This window comes from Oncorhynchus gorbuscha, unplaced genomic scaffold (genome assembly GCF_021184085.1).
Source record: "Oncorhynchus gorbuscha isolate QuinsamMale2020 ecotype Even-year unplaced genomic scaffold, OgorEven_v1.0 Un_scaffold_12:::fragment_4:::debris, whole genome shotgun sequence".
Classification (NCBI taxonomy): domain Eukaryota; kingdom Metazoa; phylum Chordata; class Actinopteri; order Salmoniformes; family Salmonidae; genus Oncorhynchus; species Oncorhynchus gorbuscha.
The window spans coordinates 57,690-75,422 of NW_025744532.1; positions in this window are offsets into that span (position 1 = coordinate 57,690).

Here is a 17,733-nt window from a genome sequence, read left to right on the forward strand (position 1 = left end):
TCCAATCTTTTTGGCTCTAAAACAAAGAATGACCAGCAAAAACATATACATGATCAAATAGAATCAACTATTAAAGACTACCAAAACCCACTGGCCTGTGGGATTGATGGTATCCTAAATGAAATTATAAAATATATATAGACCACAAATTCCAATTGGCTATACTTTAACATCATCCTCAGCTCTGGCATATTCCCCAATAATTGGAACCAAGGACTGATCACAGCAATCCACAAAAGTGGTGACAAATTTGACCCTAATAACTACCGTGGGATATACATCAACCTTGGGGAAATCCTCTGCATTATCATTAACAGCAGACTCGTACATTTCCTCAGCGAAAAACAATGTACTGAGCAAATGTCAAATTGGCTTTTTACAAAATTACTGTACGACAGACCACGTATTTACCCTGAACACCCTAATTGACAAACAAACAAACCAAAACAAGGACAAAGTCTTTTCATGCTTTGTTGTTTTCAAAAAAGCTTTCGACTCAATTTGGCTTGAGGGACTGCTGTACAAATTGATGGAAAGTGGTGTTGGGGGAAAAACAAACGACATTATAAAATCCATGTACATAAACAACAAGTCTGTTGTTGTACACAAACAAACATATACACAAACATGTACACACACAAAAAAAATATTTCCACAGGACCGAGGGCTGAGACAGGGACGCAGCTTAAGCCCCACCCTCTTCAACACATATATTAACGAATTGGCAAGGGCACTAGAACAGTCTGCAGCACCCGGCCTCACCCTACTAGAATCTGAGGTCAAATGTCTACTGTTTGCTGATGATCTGGTGCTTCTGTTCCCAACCAAGGAGGGCCTACAGAAGCACCTAGATCATCTGCACAGATTCTGTCAGACCTGGGCCCTGACAGTAAATCTCAGTAAGACAAAAATAAGTGTTCCAAAAAAGGTCCAGTTGCCAGGACCACAAATACAAATTCCATCAAAAACTATACATACCTCGGCCTAAACTTCAGCACCACAGGTAACTTCCACAAAGCTGTGAAAGATGAGAGACAAGGCAAGAAGAGCCTTCTATGCCATCAAAAGGAACATAACATTTGACATACCAATTAGGATCTGGCTAAAAATACTTGAATCAGTTATATAACCCATTGCTTTTTATGGTTGTGAGGTCTGGGGTCCGCTCACCAAACAAAATTCACAAAATGAGACAAACACCAAATTGAGACTCTGCATGCAGAATTCTGCAAAAATATCCCCTGTGTACAAAGGAAAACACCAAATAATGCATGTAGAGCAGAATTAGGGTGATACTCGCTAATGATCAAAATCCAGAAAAGAGACATTAAATTCTATAACCACATAAGAGGAAGCGATTCCCAAACCTTCCATAATAAAGCCATCACCTACAGAGAGATGAACCTGGAGAACAGTCGCATAAACAAGCTGGTCCTGGGGCTCTGTTCACAAACACAAACACACCCCAGAGCAGCAACACAATCAGACCCAACCAAATCATGAGAAAACAAAAAGATAATTACTTGACACATTGGAAATAATTAACAACATAAAACAGATTGAACTAAAATGCTATTTGGACTTAAACAGAGAGTACACAGTGGCAGAATACCTGACCACTGTGACTGACCCACACTTAAGGAAAGCCTTGACTATGTATAGACTCAGTGAGCATAGCCTTGCTATTGAGAAAGGCTGCTGTAGGCAGACCTGGCTCAAGAGAAGACAGGCTATGTGCACACTGCCCACAAAATGAGGTGGAAACTGAGCTGTACTTCCTAACCTCCTGCCAAATGTATGACCATATTAGAGACACATATTTCCCTCAGATTACACAGAACAACAAAGAATTTGAAAACAAACCCAATTTTGATAAACTCCCATATCTATTGGGTGAAATAACACATTGTTCCACCACAGCAGCAATATCTGTGAACCGTTGCCACAAGAAAAGGGCAACCAATGAAGAGAACACAACATTTGAATACAACCCACACTTATGTTTCTTTAATTTATCTTTTGTACTTTAACTATTTGCACATAATATGTAATTTGAATTGTTTTTATTATTTTTGAGGTTTTGTTAGTGTACTGTTTACTGTTAATTTACATTTTTTATTTCACTTATGTTTATTATCTACTTCACTTGCTTTGGAAATGTTAACGTGTTTTCCATGCCAAAGAAACCCTTAAATATAATATAATTGAGAGAGAGAGAGAGAGAGAGAGAGAGAGAGAGAGAGAGAGAGAGAGAGAGAGAGAGAGAGAGAGAGAGAGAGAGAGAAAGGGCCTGTGCCCATTGTGTTGAAGGACTACTGCAGCTCGGGCCATCCAACACAAACACAACAAAGGCGCTGTAAACATTTGGCCCCTTCCATAATGACATTCATTTAGGCTATCCAAGGAAGTGCCCGGCCTTGAACAATAGAATCGGCTGCTTGCATGCAAGCTCATTATCCTTCCCCCTAAACACCCGTCTGTCTGTTTGGCCCATGCTAATGCGCAGCTTGTCTAGCCAGACCCAATGTGGAGGACAGGACACGCTCTCACCACACACTGCTTTCAGTTTCACTGACTTGGTGTAAATATGGGCCCCCTCTGAGCAGGGACTGTGGGAGGCTACCTTTTGTGTGGGTCAAATTCACATTGTTTTTGGGAAACTGGGTTGGGGGTTGCTGATGCTGGGGCGGGGTGGGAGGGAGGGAGGGAGGGAGAGTTTGTTTATGGAAGCTTAGAGTTTGGGTTTAGAGTTGATGCTTCCAGAGAAAGAAAGAGTGCTGATTAAGTGGAAGCTTTGAAAAGAGCAGCGAAGTAGAGATGCTGGCTCTGATAGCTGTGGTGCTCCATCAACTGACAGCAAGGGCTTACACTGCAAAACCTAATACAGCCTCTGGTATTGGGCTCTGACACTGACACTAACAACCACATACCGATCCTGGAGATCCACGCAATTTAAACACACCCATTCCAATTAAAGACACGTTTGCTACATCATATTAACAGAGCCTCTGCTGTTTTCTCCTTTCTAAGACCCACATTTGATCTCATGAATTTGAGGACGCGCTTTGAGGACAATACAGTACCACCGACATGGCCCACTACCAAAGATTGTGTGCTCTTTTCTCCATGTCCGACGTGAGTAAAACATTTAAACGTGTTAACCCTCGCAAGGCTGCCGACCCAGACGGCATCTCCAGCCGCGTCCTCTGAGCATGCGCAGACCAGCTGACTGGTGTGTTTACGGACATATTCTATCAATCCCTATCCCAGTCTGCTGTCTCCACATGCTTCAAGATGGCCACCATTGTTCCTGTTCCCAAGAAAGCTAAGGTAACTGAACTAATTATTACTATCGCCCGTAGCACTCACTGCTGTCATCAAGAAGTGCTTTGAGAAACGAGTCAAGGATCATCACCTCCACCCTACCTGTTACCCTAGACACACTTCAATTTGCTTACGGCCCCAATAGGTCCCCAGACGATGCAATCGCCATCACACTGCATACTGCCCCATCCCATCTGGACAAGGGGAATACCTATGTAAGAATGCTGCTCATTCACTACAGCTCAGCATTCAACACCATAGTACTGTCCAAACGCATCATTAAGCTTGAGAACCTGGGTCTCCCCCCGCCCCAGCGATCCTGAACTTCCCGAGGGGCCACCCCCCGGGTGGTGAAGGCAGGAAACAACATCTCCACTCCACTGATCCTCAACAACGGTGAGTTCTCAGCCCTCTCCTGTACTCCCTGTTCACACACGACTGCGTGCCCATGCACGCTTCCAACGCAATCATCAAGTTTGCAGACAACACTACACTAGTAGGCTTGAGACAGCCTACAGGGAGGAGGTGAGGGCCAATGGAGTGTGGTGTCAGGAAAATAACCTCTCACTCAATGTCAGCAAAACAAAAGAGATGATTATAGACTTCAGGAAACAGCAAAGGGAGCACCCCCCTAGCCACATTGACGAGACAGCAGTGAAGGTGGAAGGTTTTAAGTTCCTCTCTGTACATATCACAGACAAACTGAAATGGTCCACGCACAGACAGTGTGGTGAAGAAGGCGCAACAGAAGGAGCCTTTTCAACCTCATGAGGCTGAACAGAAATGTGGCATGTTACTGAAAACCCTCACTAACTTTTACAGGTGCACCATTGAGAGCATCCTGTCGGGATGTAACACCGCCTGGTATGGCAACTGCACTGTTCACAACCTCAGGGCTCTCCAGAGTGTGGTGCAGTCTGCACAACGCATCACCGGGGGCAAACTACCTGCCCTTCAGGACACCTACAACAACAACGACCCGAGCCAGTACCTGTTCACCCCGCTTCCATCCAGAAGGCGAGGTCAGTACAGGTGCATCAAAGCTGGGACAGAGAGATAGAAGCTGTTTTTCAGTCTCAAGGCCATCAGATTGTTAAACATCCACCACTAGCACAGACAGGTGGCTGCCTACCTACAGACTTGATATCATTGGCCACTTTAATAATGTCACTTAAAGAATGTGTAAATATCACACATTACTCATCTCACATGTATATACTGTATCCTTCACTATCTATTCTTTCTTTGAATCTTAGCCGCTCTACATTTTATACTTATATATTCTCATCCCATTCCTTTACTAGATTGTGTGTATTAGGTTTTGTTGTGGTATTGTTTGAAATTCCCTGTTAGATATTGCTGCACTGTCAGATCTAGAAGCATAAGCACTTCACTACACTTGCAATAACATCTCCTAACCATGTGTACTGTATGTGAACAATATGATTTGATTTGATTTGGAATGCTTATAGTTGAAAAACAAGCAGAAATCTGCAAAACATAGGTTTACTGTAGAGTATATTGTATTTTTGAACGACCTTGTCAAAAAAAGAAATGTTTTGAAAATGAAAACTAATCAACTTGGACTTCCAGCAATGGCTTTTATTTCTTTATTTCCAAAGCAGTTCATATCAGGGCAATTCAGTTTCAATTAGCCACTGTTCATGAACTTCTAATGAGGCTCTCCTCTGTCAGTCAATGGAGCTCATCTCTATACTCTGTTCTCTCTGATATAGCCTGCATGCCTTTACCTCTCTCTGGATAACTAGAAACATCGGAGCCATATGATGACTTGATGTATCCTGCATAACAATGATCTGATTCACTGCTTCTGTATGTATGTATGTATCTCCCCAAGGAGTTCAAGTCAACATGAAATAGCTATTTTGTCACTCTTGCACAACTGCAGTCCAAACTAGGCACTTCACATCTTCCAATAACAGACTGCTGTGAAAAAAAATACTTCATTTCTTCAGACAACAGACTCGTGCATTAGACAACTTTGAACTGAATCTGAGTTGAATCTGTGATTGTATACATACAGAATAAAAACATGAAACGCAACATGTAACAATTTCATGTAACAACGATTTTACTGAGTTAATGCACTAGGCCCTAATCTATGTATTTCACATGACTGGGCAGGGACGCAGCCATGGGTAGGCCTGGGAGGGCATAGGCCCACCCACTTGGGAGCCAGGCCCATCCACTGGGGAGCCAGACCCAGCCAACCAGAAGTAGTTTTTCCCCACAAAAGGGGTTTATTACATACATAAATAGTCCTCAGTTTCATTATGCTGTCTGTATAGCTGGTCTCAGACAATCCCACAGGTGAAGAAGCTGGATGTGGAGGTCCTGGGCTGGCGTTGTTACAGGAGGGTCTGCGAATGTTGCTTCCATCAATGTAATTGTCTGCATCGTTTCCAATCCCCCATATATTTTGGGGGGTAAATATATATATATATATATATATATGTATATTTATATCTATATACATACACACATTCATACATATACTGTACATATACACATACTGTATATACATACACATACCTATATAGACATACATAATTTTTGTTAGAATATACTTGTATTATTCCCCATAAACCCTACCACCCTTCCCCCAATTGGATTAAACTAATAAACAATAACACCATGGCTTCTATCTTCAGTTTATATATCTTATACACATTTTACACACACAATCTATTTTACAATAGTTATATTTAGTTTGTTTTTAGTCCTTCCTCTATTTCTGATGTCCATCCAGTTTGATTTCTATTTGTAACTGTGCTATTTCATAAAAGTTCTGAACCTATATACATTTTACAGACCCCGTATGTTTTACATTGGTTATCTTGTTATTAGTCCCACCCTTCAGCTCCATTCAACCCCTCACATCTATCTCTCAACATCATCCATTTTGGATTTATATTTGGCAATGGATAAATGGACATAGTTTGCACACACATTTGAGAGAAATACATTTTTGGTGTGTATGGAAAATGTATGGGATCTTTTATTTCAGCTCATGCAACATGGGACCAACACTTTATATGTTATATTCCAATTCATCCCAAAGTTGTTCAATGGTGTTGAGGTCAGGGCTCTGTACAGGTTAGTCAAGTTCTTCCACACCAACCTCGACAAACCATTTCCGTATGGACCTCGCTTTGTGCATGGAGGCATTGCCAAGCTGAAACAGGAAAGGGCCTTCACCAAACTGTTGCCACAAAGTCGGAGGCACAGAATTTTCTAGAATGTCATTATACGCCATAGTTTTAATACTTTCCTTCACTGGAACTATGGGGCCTAGCCCAAATCATGAAGAGCCCCAGACCATTACTCCTCCTTCACCAAACTTTACGGTTGGCATTATGCAGGTATCATTCTCCTGGCATCCGCCAAACCCAGATTCTTCCGCCGGACCGCCAGATGGTGAAACATCACTCCAGAGAAAGCGTTTCCACTGCTCCAGAGTCCAATGGCGGCGAGCTTTGCATGACTCCAGCCAATGCTTGGCATTGCGCATGGTGATCTTAGGCTTGTGTACAGCTGCTCGGCCATGGAAACCCATTTCATGAAGCTGCTGACAGTTATTGTGCTGACGTTACTTCCAGAGGCAGTTTGGGACTCGGTAGTGAGTGTTGCAACCAAGGACTGACGATTTTTACACACTTCAGCACTTAGCGGTCCCGCTCTGTGTGCTTGTGTGGCCTACCACTTTGCGACTGCGCCATTGTTGCTCCTAGACGTTTCCACTTCACAATAACAGTGCCACGTTGAAAGTCATTGAGCTCTTCAATAAGGCCATTCTACTGCTTATGTTTGTATATAGATATTGCATGGCTGTTTAAAAAAAAAAAAAAAATGAACTAGGCAAGTCAGATAACACCAAATTCTTATTTTCAATCACGGCCTAGAAACAGTGGGTTAACTGCCTAGTTGAGGGGCAGAACGACAGATTTGTACCTTGTCGGCTCGGTGATTCGATCTTGCAACGTTTTGGGTACTAGTCCAACGCTCTAACCACTAAGCTACCTTTCAGCCACACCAGGTGTGGAAGGGGTGTCCACATACAATAGCGTGTGTGTGTGTGTGAGTGAGAGAGAGAGTGAGAGAGAGTGAGAGAGTGAGAGAGTGAGAGAGTGAGAGAGTGTGTGAGAGAGAGTGTGTGAGAGAGAGAGTGTGTGAGAGAGAGAGTGTGTGAGAGAGAGAGTGAGAGAGAGAGAGAGAGAGAGAGAGAGAGAGAGAGAGAGAGAGAGAGAGAGTGTGTGTGACTGACTGACCGACCGACCGACCGACCGACCGACCGACCGACCGACCGACCGACCGACCGACCGACTGTGTATATATATATATATATATATATATATATATATATATATACAGTTGAAGTCGGAAGTTTACATACACTTAGGTTAGAGTCATTAAAATGTGTTTTTCAACCACTCCACAAATGTATTGTTAACAATCTATAGTTTTTGCAAGTCAATTAGGACATCTACTTTGTGCATGACACAGTAATTTTTCCAACAATTGTTCAGACAGATTATTTCACTAATAATTCACTGCATCACAACTCCAGTGGGTCAGAAGTTTACATACACTAAGTTGATTGTGCCTTTAAACTGCTTGGAAAATTCCAGAAAATGATGTGGCTTTAGAAGCTTCTGATAGGCAAGTAAACTTCCAAAGTTGCGTCATAATTGCAACAAAGTCAAGGCATTGGAGTGGCCATCACAAAGACCTGACCTCAATCCTATAGAAAATTTGTGGGCAGAACTGAAAAGCGTTGAGAGGTCTACAAACCTGACTCAGTTACACCAGCTCTGTCAGTAGGAGTGGGCCAAAATTCATCCAACTTAATGTGGGAAGCTTGTGGAAGGCTACCCGAAACATTTAACCCAAGTTAAACAATTTAAAGGCAATGCTACCAAATTCTAATTGAGTGTATGTAAACTTATGACCCACTGGGAATGTGATGAAAGAAATAAAAGCTGAAATAAATCATTCTCTCTACTATTATTCTAACACTACACATTCTTAAAATAAAGTGGTGATCCTAACTGTTCTAAGACAGGGAATGTTTACTAGGATTAAATGTCAGGAATTGCGTATTTGGCTCAGGTGTATGTAAACTTCCGACTTCAACTGTATATAACTCAGCAAAAAAAAGAAAAGACCTTGTCTTTCAAAAACAATTAGGAAAATCCAAAACTTCACAGATCTTTGTTGTAAATGGTTTAAACACTGTTTCCCATGCTTGTTCAATGAACCATAAACAATTAATGAACATGCACCTGTGGAACGGTCGTTAAGACGCTAACAGCTTACAGACGGTAGGCAATTAAGGTTGCAGTTATGAACATTTAGGACATTAAAGAGGCCTTTCTACTGACTCTGAAAAACACCAAAAGAAAGATGCCCAGGGTCCTGCTCATCTGCGTGAACATGCCTTAGGCATGCTGCAAGGAGGCATGAGGACCGCGGACGTGGCCAGGGCAATAAATTGCAATGTCCATACTATGACATGCCCAAGACAGCACTACAGGGAGACAGGACGGACACCTGATCATCCTCGCAGTGGCAGAACACGTGTAACAACACCTGCTCAGGATCGGTATATCCGAACATCAAACCTGCAGGACAGATACAGGATGCGGGACAGATACAGGATGGCAACTGCTCGAGTGACACCAGGAACACACAAACTTGCAGGGGGCTTGGTGGAAGAGTGGGGTAACATCTCACAGCAAGAACTGGCAAATCTGGTGAAGTCCATGAGGAGGAGATGCACTGCAGTACTTAATGCAGCTGGTGGCCACACCAGATACTGACTGTTACTTTTGATTTTGAACCCCTGTAGTTCAGGGACACGTATTAAATTGTTGTTAGTCACATGTCTGTGGAACTTGTTCAGTTTATGTCTCAGTTGTTGAATCATGTTATGTTCATACAAATACTTGTTGTTTGCTGAAAATAAAATCAGTTGAAGTTTTTTGTTGCTGAGTTTAAATACACACTTTAGAAATATCAATTTTACATACTATTTCCCAATTAAATATAAACACAGATTCAACTAATTCAACTTCAAAGTTATCTAGTGCCCAGTTTGTAGTATCTTATGTCCCCATGAGCAACCTATTGATTTGTACTAGCAGTGAACCATGTTGCACAGTAGCTGATGTAATGTGCAATTAAAAGTCTGCCATTGTCTGCCAAATACTTCTGAATGAATTACATAACAGTTCATAATGCATGGGAACAGCCAATACATTCAAATGGCTAATTAAATGCCTGACAAAAATCACATTTGATTGATTCCATTAGATGAAGCAGATGAAACCGTTACAATGATAATTTCTCTAAACTGACAAACTGCTTAACAAGGCTAATCTGCCTTGTGAGAATTTTTCTTAGTTTTGCTTTGAAAGGGGGTATATGAAGACAGGATAAAGGATAGTTTCATTTGATAAATCGACAACATATAGCTATAGAACTTTAGAAACTGTAGAACAGAATGAAGAGGATTCTAACACGGAACCCAAACCGGCTGCGCGCATGCGCCATGGTGTATAAATGTATTTTGTCGCCCTCACCAAAAACGATCATGACACGCAGGTTAAAATATCAAAACAAACTCTGAACCAATTATATTAATTTGGGGACAGGTCGAAAAGCATTAAACATTTATGGCAATTTAGCTAGCTAGCTTGCACTTGCTATCATATTTGTCCTATTTAGCTAGCTTTCTGTTGCTAGCTAATTTGTCCTGGGATATAAACATTGAGTTGTTATTTTACCTGAAATGCACAAGGTCCTCTATTCCACCAATTAATCCACCCATAAAACGGTCAACCGAATCGTTTCTAGTCATCTCTCATCCATCCAGGATTTTTCTTCTCTTGACTTAATATTGCGATTGGCAACTTTCATAAATTAGGTGCATTACCACCACTGACCTCGTTTGTCTTCAGTCACCCACGTGGGTATAACCAATGAGGAGATGGCACGTGGGTACCTGCTTCTATAAACCAATGAGGAGATGGGAGAGGCAGGACTTGCAGTGCAATCTGCGTCAGAAATAGAACTGACTTCTATTTTAGCCCTTGGTAACGCAGACGCTCGAGCAGTTTGGGTGCAATAATTGAATAATATAGATTTCTAAATTTATTTTGCGATTCGAGCGGTGTAGTCAGAGGGTAGGATGACGTCCCAAATGGCACCATATTTTTCTTGTTTAGCGCACTGCTACTTTTTGTCAGGGCTCATACACTCTAGTCAAATGTATGGCACTGTTTAGGGAATGGGGTGATATTTGGGACACATAGTAGTTCTCTGATTAGAGTGGTTTGGTTGCATCTTTTTCTGTCTGATCAACATTAATCCCATCTCTGACCAGACTAAGGCAGCAGTGAACCATTTAGAGCAGCACAGATCCCCCAGCAGATCTGACCACATAGTTGTGTTTACACACACACACACACACACACACACGGTTGTGTGTCCTCTCTGATCATAGTAAAAGTACTCCAACTCCTGCTGAAGGGAGATATCTGTGGCTGACAGTAGTATTTGATGACAGATTGATCACAAAGTCATAGATGTACTCTTGTTTGTAATTTAATTTTTTTTGGGGGGGGGGACCTAAACATCGTTTGTATGCAAAAACAAAAAAATAATCCCTCTATATAAAAGACCACAACAAACAACACTGGATGCCTCATTTATATTTAATAAAAATAGTGGCCTGCAGCATTTAGCTTATGGGGGAATCAATATCCTGCATGAGACATTCTGTTGAACGTTTGTTTTTCCACTGTTAGGTTTGAATAATTGAATTGGGGTTAAAAATAGTCCATGTTTCTCAGTCACAGCAAGAGCTTCACTCCTCAAAGCATTGGAACATTATTGTGATGGTAGATACAAGGCCTCCCGCAGACACCAACTGTTAAAAGGACCATATAGAAAGAATATTCAAGCTGCAGAACAGAATTCTCGGCTGGGTATTCCTGTAATTGGAGGAATCTCACCACCCCCTATTTGAACTGCTGCATGTTTTCACAAGTCACAACGAAATAGTTGTTTGTAGTTTGGAGGTTACTGAAGTTGTTTGATATTTCAGGTGGGCTACGAGACACAACTCCTCTCAGGGTGATGTGAGAAGCCCTCAGGGGGTTTGGTTGACTCAGACAGAGTGGTGGGTGAGATCTTGCCCCATACTCATCTCCCAAACTCTCTCTATGCCCTCTCAGACATATAACAAGGCTGGTACAAGAAAGAGACAGAATGTAGGATAAAACACAATCTCCTTTTGTATCAATACTTTACAATGACACTCCTCATGAACACAGACTAGAATAAAAGTGATGTAACGGTATTGCTTTGTCATCTCTCTAACACTCCATATCAATCTAAATTTCTCTTATGGAACTCCTAAGAAGTGAGTATAGTCTCCAGTATTGTAGGCTACTGCCGTAAAGTAATGTAATCTGTATGATGTGTACTGTAGATGCCCTTGTGTCCCACACACACACATATACATGACATATTCTCTGGTATTTTCACTTCACCATGTGGGAGAACTCATACAGTACATTATACATACACCCAGTGACCACTACCATATGTCTCAAGTTGGCTTCCTACCTCAACTGTTTGAGTGAGCGTTGCCATAGAGACGGACGTTGGAACAATTACCTTGGATTCTCAGCTTGCTGATAGTGGGTGAACTAACAGTGCAGAGCAGAACACAATAGGGTCGGGGTAAAATAAAATCACACATTCTGTCTTTTCTCCATTAGCTATACGTATGTATCCAGAACCCTTGCTTCAACCCATTTCCAAACACCTATCGTATTCTCAACCAGACATATGAGCCCTTATTCACATCCAAGCTGTTATGAATTTGAAATGCAGGTGTTGATTGTTCCCATAAAGGTTCATATCTATTCCCTCTGAATGTTGGTGACAGAATAAGAATGAAATGATAGACTATGGTTCCTGCCAGTTGTATTACCTTTTAGGAGAAAACAGCTGAAAGGTTTTTCCTGCATTGGCTCCACTTACTGGATGTAGGATCTTAATTTGAGCCAGTTTGCTACAGCAGGAAAATAATCCTGCAGTAACAGGAAATGTGAATTATGATATGGATTATAATTCATGGAAACTTTTTGTTGGGGTTGACACATTCTTCGTTAGGGCAAATCAAGTCTGACATTTTAAAGTGGAAATAACAAACTTTAGAAGCCTTTTTAAACCTTGAATACAACACAAGTATGTATTAACAGTTTGCAGGAAAATTCTCAGCAACAAAAGAGTGATCTAATTAAGATCCTACATCTGTATCTACTGCATATCAAATAGATCTTAGGTAAATCCACCTCCATTTCTTAAAACAAATATTTGGAATAACTCAAAATGTTAAAATAATTTACCAAATAACTATTAGCAGTCTACTTAGTCTTTGTGTTATATTTCAACCTGGCAACAACACATCACTACCGTCTCCAGGAATCACAGTTCTTCGAGCGACAAAAATACCAGCCAACCTTCACATCCTTTAAGCACACAGCGGTGTTTCAAGGTAATCCTTGCCAAATCATGGTGCTATAGTTGGATGTCGGTGCTAATCTCTGTGTGGCGGCGGCAGCTAAATTGCTGCTTGGCTAATCCAGTTCGAGAAACTGTTGCAGATGGGTGAGAGCAGGAAATAATGTACCTGGAGTCAATGAGAAGCCATTAAGCACTGCTCAGGTCAGCACTTTCTCCCCTATTCTGTTTTCAGTAGGACACTTCTCACTCTTGACAGAGCAGGTTCACATGAAAAATATATATATATTTTTTTAATTAATTGTTTTCTACAAGGGAATAATTACGACAACATCACTTTCATAAGTTTGTATCGTGACAAATCAATCCTTTTCTAGGTTCAGACGTTCCAATCTTGAATTTATAGCTGTGTATGAATCAGAAATGTTTACACAACTGATAAACGTTGGTGTTCTCTTGTGTTTGCAACGAGTGCGCTGAGAGCCGGGAAGCAAGTTCAGGGAGTGAGTGTTTTAATAAATAAATAACCAAAATAAACACATACCACACCAACATGAAGACAGAGTCAATAACACCTTTGGAAAAAACCAAGGGGAGTGACAGATATAGGGAAGATAATCAAGGAGGTGATGGAGTCCAGGTGAGTGTCATGATGCGCAGGTGCGCGAGACGATGGTGACAGGTGTGCGGGATAATCAGCAGCCTGATGACTTAGAGGCCGGAGAGGGAGTATACGTGACAATGTTATGCATTCAAACACATTGGTGTGGCAGTTTAGCTACATTAGCTTCACCTCCTAGGAGAACAGGATGTTTTTAAATGTCATTTTTAATCTGCACTGGCTTTGTCCCATAAAGCAGTGAGTTCCACAGTATTGATGGATAAAGTGTGTTTATTCCCTGGCTTTGTCAGAGATGAGCTGAAGTACCTCCAACTGACTGCCTCTTTAATTTCTCTCAAACTCAACAAAGCTGCCGTGTTGGATTGGTCAACTTCTCCCTGATGGGTCATGGAGCCAGAGAGCATGGAGTTGATAATGAGGTGATCCAGCCGGTATCTATGAGAGCCTACTTACTGTAAATCAGTCTAACTACACCTAGGAATATGTCTCTATACTGTATCCAAAGACCGCAAAAAGGCATGATTCACCAAGCCATTTTGATATAGAAAGGGGCAGCCGTTTGTATTAACCCTACTACATCATGTCAGTGAGAGCTCTACTGATGTTGCTACAAGTGCAATAGTGCATTATCCCTCTGAGAGATATAGGTGGACATGGTCACCCAGACAGAGGGAAAGGGTAGGTACATTAGTCAGCCAAAGTACAGATGTAAAAGGCCATGTCCCCTTAGTGTAAATCTCAGGGGACTACATCAGGGAAGGGTGTTGGTTGGTTTTCTGTCTACCTCCTTGATCACATGACCTGGGTGGACACCAAATGTGGGGCCGCTGCTGTATCTCTGCTAGGAAGGGACTCATCCAGACAGACACACAGAGCTTACACTGTCTGGCTCCCGAGTGGCGCAGTGGTCTAAGGCACTGTATCACAACCCATGGGGTGATGCACAATTGGACCAGCGTCGTCCTGGTTAAGGTTTGGCCGGTGTAGGCTGTCATTGTAAATAAGAATTTGTTCTTAACTGACTTGCCTAGTTAAAAAAAGGTTGAATTAAAAAAAATACAGATGTCAATTCAATATCTATTCCACATTGGTTCATCCTAATTTCATTGAAATGACGTGAAAGCAACGTTGATTCAACCAGTGTGTACCCCAGAGGGATTGGCTTAGCTACTGTTGGCCTATGAAGGCAGTGTGCACCACCACTCCAACTGATTTTTAATCATGAATAACAGACAGTGGACTCCTAAGCCTATAGGTCTACGTGCATGCAATGACCTGATGCATTAGCGCTCAAACTCCGAAAGCTGAACCGTGAGGTGGACAATTATTGTTAAAGGAAAGTAAAAACCAATAAAACAATAGGCTACACATCAAAACACAACACATCTTTGTTTTATTTGGTTTGTTCTAGGCAGTGTTTATGGACACGTAACTGTGGATCTTTTGGCCAGTATGTCAAGTTTATTGATGGCGATGGCAGCACCCAGTTGTTGTTTTTTTTCTCTCTCTCTTTCAACTCTCGGATCTGAACTAGCACGGGTCTGTTTGGGTCTGTTTTTCCATGGCCCTTTTTGGAACGGATCTGACTGTCCTCAGGTCTATTCGGAAGGTGTCTATGTTTTTCTGAAAATATATTTATGCATATCAGGTGGAGTGGGAAAGCCATGGATGCATTTTGAAACTTTTTTTTCATAATTTGGGCTGTGGTCATCTCTGGGCCCTAGTTACTAGGCTGTGGTCATCTCTGAGCCCTAGTTACTAGGCTGTGGTCATACAAAATTCCATGCCCTACAGCATCGTCCAATCACTCTCCACATGCTGCTCCTGAATCCAATATATCCAGCAAACAACAACGGACCAAAATATTTATATATCAGATATTCATAGAAATAGAAATAACTCTAGTTCAGGATATTGTTGCTACGCAGAATTACAAACACAGCACATTCCTCACAGAGGGATCCCCTTATAAATAGGAATAAATCAAAAGCAATGAAGTTAAAAGCCACAATGTCCGCTGGTCATTTTATTTTTGTATTTTCTTCCTGAATTACATATTCACATTAGTCACAGGAATGTCTTGCATGTTGTGGTTGCCCCTGAACAGTTTCCATGACTACATCTTACAAATTCTAGGCATTTCATTAAGTGGTTATCAACAAGCATGTGAATGAAATCATGCAAACACACACGTGGGTGTGCACAAAAGCACAAACGCACACACACACACACACACACAACCACGGAAAAAGGTTTTCTCCTGAAAGCTATATAGAGCAAGTCATTCTCCAGGACCATTCTCTGGGTAATGCTGGGTAATAGCTGGCCTCCATTCTTTCACTTTAGCTCTGTTTGGAAACATAACTCACACTGTCACTTCTATCTGCACTCTCTCTATGGGCTTCATTACAGTTTGCGACATCTCAGCCTGCTCCAACAAGTGAGAGCCTGCTTACCTGTCAACTTCCCACAGCAACCCTGACAATTGCTACCATTTGCCCCCACCAGGCCCTACTATAATGTCGTGCCAATTTTCTTTCCACTTCTTCCTCTTTTGAGGCCAGTTATGGATAAACTAGGTTCCTATTCACAATATGCTGCATGCCCTGAAGTAGAAGCTATTCTCATGAAAAACAAGAATAACAATTAGAAATGAACAGGATAAAAATCCTAACCTCAAAACACAGCAGTCTGACCAGTTTACTTCCTTAGTTCATGCTACTTTATTTATCAGTTCATTTGAATTTGTCTAGTAACAAATGTTAGACTTGTGGTGCTGAATTAAAACTTAGGAAGACCATTTAGCTTTGTCTTTTGATAACTCAAAGACATAATTTATTTCTTTAACCTCCCTCCCTCCCTCCCTCCCCCTCCCTCCCTCCCTCCCTCCCTCCCTCCCTCCCTCCCTCCCTCCCTCCCTCCCTCCCTCCCTCCCTCCCTCTTTCCATCTCCTTCTCTCCATTTTCTATCTCTTTCTTTTCCCTTCAATCCCTCCATCTCTCTCTATCTAAACAACCAACAGCCGTCTCTGTTACATGGCAGAGGTCTTGCCTGTGTGTTCCAGATTCGTTTTAATGTTCCATCTGCTTGACTTGCTCTACATAAGGCAGGCTTTTTTTGAACAGTGCGTAACAGTTTGTGTTGGACAGTTGAATTAGGCTCCCCCTTCCCCCACCTGGCGAGATATAATCTGAAAACATCAACAAGTGTTGGTGGTGTCGTACAGTATGTCTTTGTGAGAGCGTCTTCTATGCAGCTCTGGGCTTCTAGGCTGGGTGATCTCAAAGGATCTGCTTGGGGGGGGTCTAGCTAGGCATGAGCTACCCACTCCTCCTGGCTATCTACAATAGAGTGATAAGGACAAGCAGTTTCAGGGAGAGGAAGTTGTAGAACATCGGTGAGATGATGGAGAAAGAATACATTTTCTGGGTGCGCCAGAGACCCTTTGCATAAAATAGAAGATTCATATTAAATATTGAGTTTCACATGCATATGCAAAGGCAATACCAAAGTAAAGCAATACACTCTTATATAAGGGTACAAATTCAGCACTTTCTCTGCAACTCGAGTTAGTTTGTTAGCTTCACATTGAATTGATATAAGTTTTTACCACAATATGTACGTACACAAAAGCCACAATGCTTATAATGACAATCAAACAAATGCAAAGTGAATCTGCGACCATGTTGACAATACACAGGGGGGTGTGGGAGCATAGCAGCACTGTCATCCATCCTGTCACCATGTCCATGCGGACTTGGTCACATGGGAAAACTATGATCTGCTTGCTACAAGAGTCTGTTGCAAAACACAGCAGCAATATTCCCATCACATTCCAAAATACAGATCATTTGCCCCTTAAAGCATTTTAGATGGAAATATAAGAGGATTCTGCTTGAGGCACAAGCCGCATTGGACTGAACTGCGTGTCTGGCAGTGTAATCTGGCCCAGGAAGATAAGAAGTGCTGGTCTATAATCTACCTCCAGTGTGGACAGCCATATCAACCAATGCATTTGGTGGATAATTAACACAGCTATCACGTTGTTGGGCACATTACCATACAGTATATTCCAATAACAGCTTTTAATACATGGAAACATGTGCAACAACAAATGGGATTTTTAAATATGTTAATGAAACTCATTAAGAAAGGGCTTTTGTTTCTTTCATGATGCTCTCCTCTTGGATTGTGGTCATGGAAATCATTAATTATTCATCACCGGAATGAAA